The 17036-nt window shown below is 46.9% G+C and overlaps 1 protein-coding gene across 3 annotated transcripts in view; it reads right to left on the bottom strand.

Annotated features, from left to right (window-relative positions):
• The window catches only part of dgkza (diacylglycerol kinase, zeta a), a 480046-nt gene that overhangs the window by 366594 nt on the left and 96416 nt on the right, over positions 1-17036 (bottom strand). The gene's annotated exons all lie outside the window — the stretch shown is intronic.

The following is a 17036-nucleotide window of genomic DNA, read 5'->3' as shown; positions in this document are numbered from 1 at the left end:
TTATAGCATGGAAGAAAAAAGTTCTTTGATCCAGAAGTTTACTCATGAACACAGGAGGAGACTGTTCACCAAGTACCCATTTATGCTAATTCTGTCGTCTTCACCCACATGATAGTGTAGTGGCTAGTACAACACTTTACAGCCCCAGCGACTTGGGTTCAATTCCTGTCTCTGCCTGTAAGGAGTTAGTACATTCTCCCCATGACAGCATGGGTTTCCTCTGAGTGCTCCCACAGTCCAAAGACGTACCAGTTGGTGGGTTAATTGGTCATTGTAAATTGTCCTGTGATTAGGCCATGATTAAATCAGGGGATTGCTGGGTGGCATGGCTTGAAAGGCCCATTATTTACTTTATTACTTTATTGTCGCCAAACAATTGATACTAGAGCATACAGTCATCACAGCAATATTTGATTCTGTGCTTCACGCTCCCTGGAGTACAAATCAATAGTAAATATAATAAAAATTTAAACTATAAATCATAAATAGAAAATAGAAAAGGGAAAGTAAGGTAGTGCAAAAAAGCTGAGAGGCAGGTCCGGGTATTTGGAGGGTACAGCCCAGATCCAGTTCAGATTCTGCACGGCGTCTCAATAAATAAATAAATAAATAAATAAATTCTGATCAATTCTAATCACCCTCACCCCACAGAGCTGACCACCTATCTGAAAAATATATAATTAACCTGTGAGGCTCAAGTCTTCGAATGTGGGAAGATACCCAGGCATTCAGAGAGAATGTGCAAACTTTACACAGGTGGCAGTGGAAGTCAGGATTGGATTCTGGTCTCTGGAACAGCAGGGCAACAGATCTACATGCTGCCCTAGAAGATGTATAGTTCTTCCATGAGGCCCCTTTGTAATCCCCCATCTGAAAAATAGCATCTTCACTCATGCAGCGTTCCTTCAACACATAGATTATAAGCTTTATATTACTTGAATTTATAACCTTCGGGCTGAGGCTTTGGGATATTAGCAACTGAGCCAAGGACACAAATGTTGTCTTCTATTAATAGCATAAAAAAGAATTCTCTGACCTTTTGCTTGAATATACTGCTTAAATGAGAAAAGCCCAGTCGAGACAGCACACAGACTTCTGGCAGCATCAGCTTAATTAAGCATAACGAAAGGTGGGAAAGCAGAAGAGACCGTGGAGAGCTGCCTCCTGGGTCTTCAATTCACACGTACTCCAGCCACAAAGAGGAGTCATTAATGTAATTAGCTGGTGAAAAGAGAGCCTCCCTTCTCCTTGTGCCTGCTGAGATTTTGTTCAGGTGTTTCGGCTGCATGCTGCCAGATACATGGAGAGGGGGGAGGGGGAAGGAGAGAGGAGAGGACAAGGTGGTAGGGGGAAGGAGAGAGGAGAGGACGAGGTGGTGGGGGGAAGGAGAGAGGAGAGGACGAGGTGGTGGGGGGAAGGAGAGAGGAGAGGACGAGGTGGTGGGGGGAAGGAGAGAGGAGAGGACGAGGTGGTGGGGGGAAGGAGAGAGGAGAGGACGAGGTGGTGGGGGGGGAGGAGAGGACGAGGTGGTGGGGGGGAAGGAGAGAGGAGAGGACGAGGTGGTGGTGGGAAGGAGAGAGGAGAGGACGAGGTGGTGGGGGGAAGGAGAGAGGAGAGGACGAGGTGGTGGGGGGAAGGAGAGAGGAGAGGAGGTGGTGGGGGAAGGAGAGAGGAGAGGACGAGGTGGTGAGGGGAAGGAGAGAGGAGAGGACGAGGTGGTGGGGGGAAGGAGAGAGGAGAGGACGAGGTGGTGGGGGGAAGGAGAGAGGAGAGGACGAGGTGGTGGGGGGAAGGAGAGAGGAGAGGACGAGGTGGTGGGGGGAAGGAGAGAGGAGAGGACGAGGTGGTGGGGGGAAGGAGAGAGGAGAGGACGAGGTGGTGGGGGAAGGAGAGAGGAGAGGAGGTGGTGGGGGGAAGGAGAGAGGAGAGGCGGTGGTGGGGGGAAGGAGAGAGGAGAGGAGGTGGTGGGGGGAAGGAGAGAGGAGAGGACGAGGTGGTGGTGGGAAGGAGAGAGGAGAGGACGAGGTGGTGGGGGGGAAGGAGAGAGGAGAGGACGAGGTGGTGGGGGAAGGGGAGATGAGAGGACGAGGTGGTGGGGGGAAGGGGAGAGGAGAGGACGAGGTGGTGGGGGGAAGGGGAGAGGAGAGGACGAGGTGGTGGGGGGAAGGGGAGAGGAGAGGACGAGGTGGTGGGGGAAGGGGAGAGGAGAGGACGAGGTGGTGGGGGGAAGGAGAGTGGAGAGGAGGTGGTGGGGGGAAGGAGAGTGGAGAGGAGGTGGTGGGGGGAAGGAGAGAGGAGAGGAGGTGGTGGGGGGAAGGAGAGAGGAGAGGAGGTGGTGGGGGGAAGGAGAGAGGAGAGGACGAGGTGGTGGTGGGAAGGAGAGAGGAGAGGACGAGGTGGTGGGGGGAAGGGGAGAGGAGAGGACGAGGTGGTGGGGGGAAGGAGAGAGGAGAGGACGAGGTGGTGGGGGGAAGGAGAGTGGAGAGGAGGTGGTGGGGGGAAGGAGAGTGGAGAGGAGGTGGTGGGGGGAAGGAGAGAGGAGAGGAGGTGGTGGGGGGAAGGAGAGAGGAGAGGAGGTGGTGGGGGGAAGGAGAGAGGAGAGGACGAGGTGGTGGGGGGAAGGAGAGAGGAGAGGAGGTGGTGGGGGGAAGGAGAGAGGAGAGGACGAGGTGGTGGGGGGAAGGAGAGAGGAGAGGACGAGGTGGTGGGGGGAAGGAGAGTGGAGAGGAGGTGGTGGGGGGAAGGAGAGAGGAGAGGAGGTGGTGGGGGGAAGGAGAGAGGAGAGGAGGTGGTGGGGGGAAGGAGAGAGGAGAGGACGAGGTGGTGGGGGGAAGGAGAGAGGAGAGGAGGTGGTGGGGGGAAGGAGAGTGGAGAGGAGGTGGTGGGGGGAAGGAGAGAGGAGAGGACGAGGTGGTGGGGGGGAGGAGAGAGGAGAGGAGGTGTTGGGGGAAGGAGAGAGGAGAGGAGGTGTTGGGGGAAGGAGAGAGGAGAGGACGAGGTGGTGGTGGGAAGGAGAGAGGAGAAGACGAGGTGGTGGTGGGAAGGAGAGAGGAGAGGACGAGGTGTTGGGGGGAAGGAGAGAGGAGAGGATGAGCCGTGGGGGGCCATGGGGAGGAGGGGAGAGGACGAGATGGGGAGGAGAGGACGAGCCAAGGGGACACGGGGAGACGGGAAGAGGACAAACTGAGGAGGGGGCAAAGGAAGAGGATGAGCCGGGGGGAGCGGCACGGGGAGGAGAGGAGAGGATGAGCCGGGGGGAGGGGGAGACAGGGAGGAGAGGACGAGTCCGGGGGTGGGGCCGGGAGGAGAGGACGAGTCCGGGGGTGGGGGGGGGGCACGGGGAGGAGAGGACGAGCTGGGTGGGGTGAGGGGAGGAGAGGTCGAGCCGGGGGGGGGGAGGAGGGGAGGAGAGGACGAGTCGGGAGGGGGGCACGGGGAGGAGAGGACGAACCGGGGGGGGCGGGGAGGAGGTGTGGGGTTACCACCGGGAACGGAGGACGAGTCCAGGGGGGGATGGGGCCGGGGAGGAGGGGAAGAGCTGCGGGAGTCCGGGGGTGAACAGGGAGCAAGTGAGAGGGGTGGAAGGGCAGCGCTGGGGCTTGGGGGGGGGGGAGGAAGGAGGAGGAGGCGTAGGAGGCAGTGGGAGTGGAGAGGGGGGTAGAGAGGGCTGCAGAGCATGGAGCTTACCTCATCCTCCTCTCCGTACCCCCATTTCCATTCTGCAGGACCATCAAGCTTCTGAAGCATGAACCAGGAATTCAGTGGTAGTTTTGAGTGTTTGTATCATGACTTGGTCTTATCCCATCAAAACATAGTACTTTGGTACCGAACCCTTTCTGCACGTCTCCACACCGTTCTGCCTGAAGTGCATCACTTCACAGAAATCTTCATCAGTTGGTGAGTTTGCAGTTTCCATCTCTCTTACATCTCTGTGATCCTGATACTTCCCATGCTGGGCAGTTCCTATCATTTCCACACTCAGTCAAATTCCTTATGCTCTCTTCCCACATAGAGTATAGCACTGTTTTTCTTGCTCCTGAATCCTGAGGAACACAACTACATTCTTGGCAATCAGAAAGACATCTCAACGTTGCTCCCTACCTCCCATCTCTTAACCAGTTACAAGTCCAAATTCCCACTGTTCCTTTAATTACAGAAACCTCCATTCTCTGCATAAATCACAATATCCCATGCTCCAACAACACCTCAGTTCTAAAATCCTCATCATCCTTTGATTCAACTCCCACTGTGCCCTTTACTCTTCCCCCTGTCACCTTCACTCACGCAACCCTTTGAACTCCTTCCACTTTGGTCTTTCACAATTTTATATATATTTTTTATATACACTTACACATGCACGGTAATTCTCTTCCTGAATTTTTTCTCTGTGAAGGTGCTAATGGAAACCAACACCCTTGATCAAGGTTTTGTTACAATTTTGTTTGATAAGTTGAAGTGCCATAACACATTACTATGCTTAAAGCCTTATAAAAAGCGCTAGTAATTATTATGTACTCCCATCAAAAGGCTTTTGAAAGGCATATATTGTACAGTACATAACTTCCACTGCACTAACTTCATAACTTCTTTCTGGCATTTCATCAATTATTTCAATCAGATTAGTCAGATATGATTTACCATTATTTTGTCACACTCCCCATGCTTCTCAAAGGTACAATTTACCTTGTTCTAGGCAATGACCTCCAACAGCTTTCCCACCACTGGAGACTGATAGACCTACTTGTGGTTACCAGTTTTCTCTCTCCCTCTCTACAGATGAAACATTTCAGGAAATCTTGGGTTTGCAGTAAATGAATAGAAATAACTAAGGCAGCATTTTCAAAGTCTATTCTAATTTTAAGAATTATGTAGAATTCAGACAACACTTGCATTAGTTTTGATTACGAGATGCATCTCCACATAACAAGCAAAAAATTAAGTAACTTGCTCTCTTGAGGAAGATTAAGGTGGGCAAGTTCTCAAGGCTTGACAAGAACTATCCCAGTTTATTACGGAAGGCACAAGAGGAGATTACTAATGTCTTGACGGAGGACTTCTGTCCCTTTAGCCACAGGTGAGATCCCAGAGGACAAGAGAATAGCCATTGAGTCCTGAAGAAGGGTCTCAGCAAAATGTCAACTGTCTATTCATTTCCATAGATGCTGCCTGACCTGCTGAGTTCCTCCAGCATTCAGTGTGTGTTGCTTTGGATTTCCAGCATCTGCAGACTTCCTCATGTTAATGTTTTTCTTTGTTTCAGCGTGGGAAGAGGGAGAAAGTAGGAAATGATGGACCAGTGGGCCTTACATCAGAAGCACGGAAAGTATAGGAAAAGAATTTTAGGGATAAGATTTAACTCAAATTTTTGCAGGGGAGGTTATACCTTACACAGTTGAGTCTTTGATGGGTGATAAAGATGATTGATGAGGGTAGGATAGTAGATGTCATCAGCGTAGACTTAGTAAAACATTCAAAATCCCTCATGGTAGACCAGTCCAGAAGATTAAGGTGCAAGAGATGCACGGCAACTTGGTAGATTGGTTTCAAAATTGGCTTGATTCCAGAAGAGAGGGTAGTGGTAGATGGGTGTTGTTCTGACAGGAGATCTGTGACCGATGGTATTCCACAGTGTTGGCACCTCTCTTGTTTGTGATATATATGAATGATTTGGACAAAAATGTAAGTTGGCAGAGTTGTGGATAGCGAGGAAGGTTGTCAAAGGCTGGAAGATATAGATCAGTTGGAATATGGGCAGAGAAATAGCACATGTTGTTTAATCCAGACGAGTGTGAGATGCTGCATTTTTGAAGTCAAATACAAGTGGAAAGAATGCAGTAAATGGCAGGACCCTTTGAAGCTCAGGTACAAAGGGATTTTCAGGTGAAAGTCCATAACTCCCTGAGAGTGGCAACACAATCAGATAGTGCAGGGTGGGGGGCGGGGGGGAAGAGATTTAAAAGCAGCACACGACATGCTAGCCTTTATCAGTAGGGTGTGGAGTATAGTGGCATTGAAGTCATGCTGTAGTCGCATAAAACTTTGATTGGGCCACATTTGGAACATTGTGTGCAGTTCTGGTTGCTGCAGCACAGGAAGGAAGCGTAGCCTGTGAACAGGGTGTTGCCTGGATTAAACAGTATTAGCTTTAAAGAGAGTGTTGGACGAACTAGGGTGTCAGAAGCTGGAAGGTGACTTGATGGATGATATGAAATTATGAGAGGCATAAACAGAGTAGGAAGTCCTTGTACATCAGTCACTGAAAGTAAGCATGCAAGTACAGCAGGCAGTGAAGAAAGCTAATGGCATGTTAGCCTTCATAACAAGGGGAGTTGAGTATAGGAGCAAAGAGGTCCTTCTGCAGTTGTACAGGGCCCTGGTGAGACCCCACCTGGAGTACTGTGTGCAGTTTTGGTCTCCAAATTTGAGGAAAGACATTCTTGCTATTGAGGGAGTGCAGCGTAGGTTTACGAGGTTAATTCCCGGGATGGTGGGACTGTCATATGTTGAAAGATTGGAGCGACTGGGCTTGTATACACTGGAATTTAGAAGGCTGAGAGGGGATCTGATTAAAACATATAAGATTATTAAGGGATTGGACGCGCTAGAGGCAGGAAACATGTTTCCGATGTTGGGGGAGTCCAGAACCAGAGGCCCCAATTTGAGAATAAGGGGTAGGCCATTTAGAACGGAGTTGAGGAAAAACTTTTTCACCCAGAGAGTGGTGGATATGTGGAATGCTCTGCCCCAGAAGGCAGTGGAGGCCAATTCTCTGGGTACTTTCAAGAAAGAGTTAGATAGAGCTCTTAATGATAGCTGAGTCAAGGGATATGGGGAGAAGGCAGGAACGGGGTACTGATTGTGGATGATCAGCCATGATTACAGTGAATGGCGGTGCTGGCTTAAGGAGCCGAATGGCCTACTCCTGCACCTATTGTCCATTATCTTGTCCCCATGACCTAGATTATAGATTTAAGGTGAGAGGGAGATGGTTGCAAAGCAGTGTTTTTAAAACACAGACAGTAGCAAGTGGCAAAACACACTGCTAGAGAAGGTAGAGGAAACAATTAAAACTAATGTTTAAGAGGCAGTGAGACATGAGCAGACAGGAGATGAAAGAATGCAGATCATGTGCGGACAGATGAAGTAAATTTAAAATGGCAACATGGTCACAAACATGCTGGGCCTGTTGCAGTAGGTACTCCTCCGTGTGGGTGGAGACGCTGTGTGTTGCCCACCTGTGCCAGCTCCTGAACTGAAGAGACACTGAACAGAGTGGGCCAGGAATGAGAAACAGGCCAAAGAAGAAAAGGGCATCAGTAAGAACCCATGGTTTCATAGTTACCTTTATCAGGATAAACTATATTAATTCTTCATTTATTATTAAATTCCCCAGCTGCTATAGTGGGATTCCAGCTCTCAACTCTGGACCAATGATGTGCAGTTCTGTCTGCTGGGCCAGTAACTCAGTCACCGCACACCCGTACCAGCACCAGGGTTCTCACACTCACCACAATTTCCCACAACAGCAAGGGTTATTCGGCCCATCAACACTGCTAGCTCTTAGAGCAATCTGTCTACATCACGCTTTCAGCAGACCCTTCATACACCCCACTTTCTATGTAACTACATTCCCTTTTCCCTTTCCTTTTCTACTACCTTGTTGTACTTTTATGCATGGAATGATACCTCCGTGGATGGAATGCAAACAAAAGCCTTTCCCCTATGTGTCCGTGCATGTGGAAGTATAAACAAAATCACAAATCCATCCATTTATTACTGTGTAATCTGTACTTTTCCACATTATCAAATACCATCCACCCACCCCAAATTATCCTATTATTGACTGATATTGGAAAATTAACCAAACTATCACTTGTATTAAATACAGATTAAAATTACTCCCATTAAACTGCATAGTGGAAATAATAAAATGTTTATCCCAACCTAACTTTAAAGTGCCAATTATACACTTTACACCTGTAACTGTGTGTCTGAGCACAGCTCCAATGCCATATTCAAGTTTGCTGACGACACCGCTGTTGTGGGCCAAATCAGAGATGGTGATGAATCAGCAAATAGGTGGGAGTGTGAAGATTTGGCTGAGTGGTGTCACTATAATGACCTCTCAGTCAATGTCAGCAAGACCAAGGAAGTGACTGCAGACTTCAGCAGAAAGAAACCAGAGGCCCAGGAGCCAGTCCTGGGGGTTGCTATTTCCGAGGACCTGTCCTGGACCCAGGACACAAGTGCAACTGCGAAGAAAGCACGGCAGTGTTTCTGCTTCCTTAGGAGTCTACAGAGATTCAGCGTGACACCTAAAACTCCCACACACTTCAAAGTGATATTTATTATCAGAGTGCATATATGTCACCATATACAACCCTGAGATTCTTTTTCCTGCGGGCATACTCAGCAAATCTATAGAATAGTAACTGTAAGCAGGATCAATGAAAGAGCAAGTGCTATAGATGAGTAGTGCAGAATCTATTGACTGGCTGCATCATAGCCCGGTATGGAAGCACCAGAAAATCCTACAAAAATAGTGAATTCAGCCAAGTACCTCACGGGGTCAAGCCCTCCCAACCACTGAGCACTTCTACATGAAATGCTGTCATAGGAAAGCAGCGTCCATCATCAGGGACTTCCACCACCCAGGACCTGCTCTCTTCTCACTGCTGCCATCACGAAGAAGGTACAAAAGCCTCAGGACTCTCACTACCAGGTTCAAGAACAGTTACTACCCCTCAACCACCAGGCTCTTGTACATAAGGGGATAACTACACTCAGTTGCCCATCCACAGAGATGCTCCCATAACCAATGGTCTCAATTTACGAACTCTATCTTGTTATGTCCTGTCCTCTTTATTTATTGCTATTTATTTATGTTTGCATCTGCATAATTTGTCTTCTGCACTCTGGTTGATCTTTCATTGATCCTGTTACAGTTATTATTCTACAGACCTGCAGAGTATGTCTGCAGAAAGAATCATCTCAAGGTTCTGTGTCATGACATATGTACTTTGTTAATAAAACTTACTTTGAAAATTTTTACTTTGAACTTTGAATACGCAAAACAAATGCCAATTAAACAATAACAAAAATCTAACGTCTGCACACACTTATCTAAGGCTCACATTTCACATCCTGATATTTTGCCGAGTAATGCTTATACAATCCTGCACTATTTCAACCTTATCTCAGCTGCTGATTTACAAGTGCTATTTTATGCACGTCTTCCCATATCTATTATAATCCAAGGGTTGTTGATCCCTTCTGCAGGCCTCATATAATGTTATTGTTTCCCTTCTTCAAATATTAATTTGCTGGCGATGAATCTCGAAAACCAGCTCAAAATCAGTCTTTGCTGTTGAAGGAATTCTTATGCAGCTGCTTCATACTGTTATCTCCAGCCTGGCTACATCCTGTCTGCACTGGATAACTAGCTATTGCTCTTTTTGCATTGCTTTTATGGCAGAGACACACGTTTGACCCAGTTTGTTTCTGTGTTTTGTCCTCAAGACTTTCTACAGCACACCTTCAATTAACTCCCATCATGAGAAACATGCCCTGCTACCACCTATACATATCCGACATTCACTTAAATCGCTGCTCAAACTTTTCTGGGTTACAAATTGGCATCACTATTTGGGTAAGGATTTCCCCTCAAAACCCCTATTGCAGAATCACAGAAAAGTTATGCCACAGAAGGCCACAAAGTTATGCCACATTAAGCCCATCAAGACTATCATGTTTATATAAGAGATAATGTAGGATATCCAACACCCTCGGGACTTTAGAGCTACTGGTCAAGCAGATTTTCAGATATTACACCTATCCTTATATCCATACACTTTAATTTAGCCCTTTTTAAAGATGCAACACAATAATTTAATACATTTTCCCGTTAAGTTTAAATGGTGTCCCCTCTTTTAGCCAATTATCTTCATTTAATGAACTCTAAATCAAACACAATGCACTGAAACTATTTTGCAACCTCCAACTTTGCTCTCCCTGAATTAGGAATGCCTGACTTATGGACACCCTTAGATACCAGCAAGCTTATGTTATTATTAAATTCAAAAGTCTGATGTAGGACGTACATTCATTCTATGAATTGGAAGAACTAATTTCCCCTGTCTCTCCCACTCCCACATTTAGTCTTTGCTCAGTCTGATGTGCGTTTGATGCCATTCATTACAACACAAGACTTTATTTTAGGTTTTCAGTATCTACAGTAGTTGTTTTTAAAATTTCATTCACTGAATTATGAGTCAGAATGTTACTGTAACATTCTGACTGATTACATCTTCGAGTCATTCACACGCTCTTGGATATGCACCACTTCAGTGGTGATAAGTCTATCATATTGAGGGATTTGTGTGTGCATGTGTGAATTTTTCTATTTATGGACAAAGTTGACTAATGGAGCTTATCTGTGAAAATGGACGGTCCAGGAACTGGGACTGCATGTACAGCAGGGTAGCACCGCCACCTAGTGGACAAATTTCAAAAATGACAGCAATGTTTTCCTGTAACGTTGACTGCACCTCTTCCTACAGCTGCTGCCTGGCCTGCTGCGTTTACCAGCAACTTTGATGTGTGTTGCTTGAATTTCCAGCATCTGCAGAATTCCTGTTGTTAATGTTTTCCAAATCCATGTTCCACTGAGCATAGAAAATGTATCCATTCACACCTACAGCTCTTTGACTATCCAATTAGTTCACCCTTCACCTTTTCCTATAACCTCCCAATTTTTTCCCAGCTATATGTCCTATCCTCTGTCGTAAATTTTTAAGTCAACTTCATCCTCCCTTTCACGCACGAAGTAACTTCCCCAGGTTCTCTGTCAAAACTATCAAATATATGCCCTTGGAGTATCCCTCTTGAGCCAATGGTGAAGCTCTCTCCCTTTTACTCTGACAAATTAATCTCACCTCCGTCACCTTGCTCTGCATATTCTTGGCAAAGACTTGCTCAGCAACCTCACAACCCACATTGCAGTAAAACTACAATAATCTGCTGTCCGACTATTCTGAAATCCCACCAACTTGGCATCTGGCCCATCAGGTGTTGAATCCTGCACTATCTTTAACACACGAGGAACTTGTTTCCCACAAAGACCTTAAACTCACTGGTTTCTGTTTCTCACCATAAAGTCACTTGATTTTGTTTACGGTATTTCCTTCTAAACACATCTGGTACTATTTTCTGTGTTCCTGAAATCTCACAAGGCCCTGTTTTCTCCTTTCCCTTTAAAACTGCAGGTTTCCCTGGAAAATGCATTATTCTGTTGTATAACAATCTAAGAAAAGGAGTAATAAACATCCGTTAGTCTGGCATCACCAAAGCTCCGAGACATGACAGAGTAAGTGAGTTTTACTGCAGTTCTTCCAACTCTCTGAAATCCATGCTTCCACCAACTCTATCCACATAAAGCATAACCACTTGACCATGTCCCACACCCAACAGTTGTCCTACGTGTAGATTCACCAACCACCAATCACTCTGCATAAAACTCTGCAATTACACATCCCTTCCTTTCATACAACTGCTCTGATTTCATCCCAATTCTGTCTTCTGCCATCTCTGTAGAAAACTATTCTTCTGTGTATACCAATCTGTTCAAAACTGCCCACGTCACACCTTTACCCTGGTGCATAACTGCTCCTTCCCCGGGAGTTCAGAGGCAATGTGGTTACTGCCGACTCAGATCTCCATCTCACAGCCCTCCAGGTTGGTGCCCCCTATTTAGCCCCACAAATGCCTTACATTTCATCTTGTAGTAAGATCCAGATTTGAGACAGTCTGCTATTGGATCTTGTTTGTTTATTTATTTTATTGAGACACCATGCGGAATAGGCCCTTCAAGCTGTGCCGTCCAGCAAATCCCTGATTTAACACAAGCCTAATCAGGGGACACTTTACAATGACCAATTAACTCCTTACAGGCAGCGGTGGAAATTGAACCTGGGTTGCTGGTTCTGTAAAGCATTGTGCTAACCACTAAGCTACCCATTTCTTCCTTTTCCAGTCCTTTTCTCTCATCTTAATCTCCATGATAAACTATCAATACTAAATTTACTATTTTATGGAACCTGGTTTTCCCATCTGTACCAGAACTGTTAAAGTTGCCATAAAGTTATTCACCTGTAACATTAATTCAGCTTTTCCTTTCTCCAAAGACACAACACAGTCTGCTGGGCATTTCCCCAGAGGTTTGAGGATTTAGCAACATCTCTGACCTACATTCTGAAACTTTAACAGAGCTCTTTCAGTGCGTCTTCTCTCTGTAACTGCCCATTTTAATCTATTAAACAGAAGATTCTCTCATCAGAATTACCTTGGCCTCACCCGATCACTCTAGAGGGCGCCACGGTAACATAGCAGTTAGCACCATGCTATTCCAGAGTTCAATTCTGGCTCCATCTGTAAGGAGTCTGTACATCATCCCCAAGGAATACGTGGATTTCACCAGGGTGCTTCAAGTTTCCTCCCAGAGTCCAAAGACATACCTCGCAGGTTAATTGATCATTGTAAATTGTCCTGTGATTAGGTTAGGATTGACCGGGTTTGTCAGCAGTTGCTACGGTGGAGTGGCGTGAAAGGCCGTAAGGGCCTACTCTGCTTGGTATCGCTAAATAAATACAGGAAATCACAGATATTCCTTCATTTTACCCAACTCTCCTCCAACCTCTGCAAAAAACCTTACTATTGTGACCATTGAAGGGTCCAAGCTCTGAACTATTCTCTCTACAGATGCTGCCTGACCTGTTACGTGTCTCCAGCATGTTGCTTTTACTTCAGATTTCTAACATTCACATTTATTTAAAAAATACTTTCAACCATAAGTAAGTAAGTAATAACTATAATCGATTAAAAGTAGGAGCCTCCTCCTACTTAAGAGTCGTGCATTACAGAAACAGGCCCTTCTGCCCAGCAGTCCATGGGGTACTGTTCTTTATTAAACCCTTTTACTAGCATTTGATCCACAACCTTCTATTCCCTAGAAATTCAAGTGGTCAGCTCAATATTTCTTCAATATGAAGCTCCTGTCTCTACCATGCATTCAAGAAGTTATTTCCAGATTTCAAGTACCATGTTATGCATTGTTAGCTTGATTACTTCAGATTTTAGTCTCAGACTAGAAATGAAGGAGGAATTAGGGTGGAGCCTCTTAAGAGCTGAACAGAATTCCAGCTGTGACCAGTGACCCAAAATTAACAGGCAACCATTATCCAACACCAGTGAGGAAAGTCACATCAGCAGCAATCGTTAGGAGCAGAATTAGACTATTCAGACCACTGAGTCTGCTTCGCCATTCCATCATGGCTTACTTATCATCCCTCTCAACCTCATTCTCCCATAATCTTTGATGCCCTGACTAATCAAGAACCTATCCACCTCCACTTTAAATGTACCCAATGACCTGGCCTCTGTAGTTGCTTGTGGCAATGAATTCCACAGATTCACCACCTTCTGGCTAAAGAAATCCCTCATCCCTGTTCTAAATGGACGAATCTCTAGTCTGAGGCTGTGCCCTCTGGTTCCCGACTCACCCACTATAGGAAACATCCCTCTCACACACTATCCAGCCCTTTAAATATCAATCCTGTCACCCAAGCCATTCACGTACAATGTGAAAAGAAGCAGACCCAGCACCAGCCCCAGCCCCTGTAGCACATCACTAGTCACAAGCAGCCAAGCAGAAAAGGCCACTTTTGTTCCCACTCCTTGCCCCTGCCACTCAGCTAGTTTCTTATCCATGCTAGTATATTTCCTGTAATACCATGGGCTCTTATCTTGTTAAGCAGCCTTATGTGTGGCACTTTGTCAAATGCCTTCTGAAAATCCAAGCAAGCAACATCCATAAACTACCCTGCCTGTTATTTCATCAAAAGGTTCCAGCTGATTTGTAGAGTATCATTCATCCCTACAAAACAGTCATAACCTTGTGAACTGTAGTCTGCATGGAAAGTTTTAGGAAGGTTTGATTAAGTCCTTGAGGTTTTGTCACCTGATCTCTGCCCACCAACTGTCCAGCCAATCACTTGCTCCACTGGTTATTCACTCTGTCTATTTATACAGGGCTCTGCCCTTCCCAACCAACTGGAGAAAAATGCAGAACTTTCATTGGACAAGCACATGATTCCCAACTGTCAATCAAACAGACTGCTTTCCTCAACTCTCATACCTTTAGAGAGAAACTCTGGAAAGAAAAATGACTCTTTGTAGTCTTTCAGATATTTTCTGCAGAACCTTCACTGAGATCAATGTTCAATTCTCCGGGAGAGACCTGGAGTGTTAACAACTGAACAGATTCAGGAAGGAGATGAGGAGCTACCTCAAACACAAGAAAGGCTGTTGATGCTGGAAATCCAAAGGATTACACACAAAATGCTGGAAGAACTTGGCAGGTCAGGCAGCATCCATGGAAAAGAGTATAACAGTCACCTTGGCCCAAAACGTTGACTGTTTCCTCTTTTCAATAGATGCTGCCTGACCTGCTGAGTTCCTCCAGCATTTTGTGTGTGAGGCTACCTCATTTTATACATTTAATACACTGTCAGAGAGGTTTTTCCATAGCAGAGGAATTAAGGGTTATGGGGAAAAGGCAGGTAGGTGGAGCTGAGTCCATGACCAGATCAGCCATGATCTTTTTGAATGGTGAAGAAATATTGACAGGTCAGATAGCCAACTCCTACTCCTATTTCTCATCTAATGTGCTAGCAGCTGAGCAATGTACCAATGGGAATTCAATAGCAGAATTAATTTCAAATAGTGGTCTCTGGCTCCACCTACAGCACAAACTGCAGCGCGCGTGCACACACACACACACACACACACACACAATGCTGGAGGAACTCAGCAGGCCAGGCGGCATCTATGGAAAAGATGTTTCGGGCTGGGACCCTTCATCAGGACAGGAGAAAAAAAGGTGAGTCAGAGAAAGAAGATGGGAAGGAAGAAACACAAGGCAATAGGTGAAACCAGGAGGTGGGAAGGAGTGAAGTAAAGAGCTGGGAAGTTGATTGGTTAAAGAGATACACGGCTGGAGGAGGGAGGAGTCTGATAGGAGAGAACAGAAGGTCACGGAAGAAAGAAAAGGGGGAGGATCACCAGAGGGAGGAGATAGGAAGGTAAGGCGATAAGGTGAGAGGGGAAATGGGGAATGATGAAGCGGAGTGGGGGGCATTACCGGAAGTTCCAGAATTCGATGTTCATACCATCAGGTTGGAAGCTACCCAGCTGGACTCTAAGGTGTGGCTCCTTCAACCTGAGCGTGGCCTCATCATGACAGTAGAGGAGGCCATGGACTGACATGTCAGAACAGGAATGAGAAGTGGAATTAGCCACTGGGAGGTCCCGCTTTTTCTAGTGGAGGGAGTGTAGGTGCTCGACGAAGTGGTCTCCCAATGTACGTTGGGTCTGACTGATATACAGGAGGCCACATCAGGAGCACCAGGTACAGAAGATGACCCCAACAGACTCCCAGGTGAAGTGTCGCCTCACTTGGAAGGATTTTGGGGCTCTGAATGGTAGATAGGGAGGAGGTGTAGGAGAAGGTGCAGCACTTGTTCCACTTGCAAGGATAAGTGCCAGGGGGTGGGGGGGGGGGTGGAGATCAGTTGGGAGGGATGAATGGGCAAGGGAGTCATGTAGGGAGCAATCCCCGTGGAAAGCAGAAAGTCGGGGGGGGGGAAGGGAGGGAAAAATGTGCTTGGTGGTGGGAACCCACTGAAGATCCCACTCAGGGTGGAGGAGCAACACCTTATATTCCATCTGGGTAGCCTCCAAACTGATAGCATGAACATTGATTTCGAGAACTTCCAATAATGACCCCCCCCCCCCCTTCTCCTTCACCATTCCCATTTCCCTCTCTCACCTCATCTCCTTACCTGCCTGTCACTTCCCTCTGGTGCTCTTCCACCCCCCCACTTTTCTTCTTTCCATGGCCTTCTGTCCTCTATCAGATTCCCCCTTCTTCAGACTGTATCTCTTTCACCAATCAAATTCCCAGCTCTCTACTTCACCCCTTGACCCCCCACCCCCCCACCGGTTTCCCCTATCATCTTGGCGTTTCTTCCTCCCCTCCCCCTACCTTCTTCCTCTGACTCCTCACCTTTTATTCTCCAGTCCTGATGAAGGGTCTCGGCCCAAAACGTCAACTGTACTCTTTTCCATAGATGCTGCCTGGCCTGCTGAGTTCCTCCAGCGTTGTGCATGTTGCTTGGATTCCCAGCATCTGCAGATTTTCTCTTGTCTGTGATTTGAGTAGAAACTGCTACTTCAGAAAGCAAATCAAATAAACACAGCAATCAGTGAAAGACCTGGAGTGAAGATGGAGCTGCCACAGATGAACGTTCATGGATTTCAGAGGTAGTAAACATCTGAACAATGCAATTGACAGTATACAGTCTAGCATAGTAAACGTATGTTAGCAGAGATAAACTGCGTGCCTTAGTGCTCCGAATCAGCCAGATATTCATCGCCTATTCAAAGCTGCTACACAACACAGAGAGGTGGCAGGGAGACAACACGCTGGAGGCAGAGCAAAGATGTCAAAGCAGAGGTCGTACCGAGAACTGCCCGAGGTTAAACTCTGCACGGCAAGTTAGCGCATTAGTAAGCCGCTGCCTGCCCACAGTTTCAGACACACAGGGTAAGGGGCAACTACAAAGTAGATGCACTGCTCCCTCTTTGATTTCCTGTATGTCTTCAGTCTGTGGAGAGGGTGATTACCTCCTTAACCCCCCGATAACCCCTGTTCCTCAGTTGTTTCCCTTCTCCTGCAGAAGCTTCCTGATGGGATTGGGTGGATCTGCTGGGGATTACCAGCAGGTAGTGGCCAGTGTCCTTCTCAGCTGAGCGGTTAGTGGGCAGGGGAGTGGGGGAGGTGGACAAATACCACGCAGGCACCAGGGACACAGTGAGTGAGAGTACAGTACACCAGTACAAAGGCTGACGTGGGAGGAGGTAGAGAGCACATGAACCTCACTACCAGCCTCGCTAGCCCAACCCAGGAACTCTCTGCTGGG

The sequence above is a fragment of the Mobula birostris genome, chromosome 11, assembly GCF_030028105.1.
Source record: "Mobula birostris isolate sMobBir1 chromosome 11, sMobBir1.hap1, whole genome shotgun sequence".
Classification (NCBI taxonomy): domain Eukaryota; kingdom Metazoa; phylum Chordata; class Chondrichthyes; order Myliobatiformes; family Myliobatidae; genus Mobula; species Mobula birostris.
The sequence above is the reverse complement of the archived record's forward strand: the minus strand, read 5'-3'. Positions and strand labels throughout refer to the sequence as shown.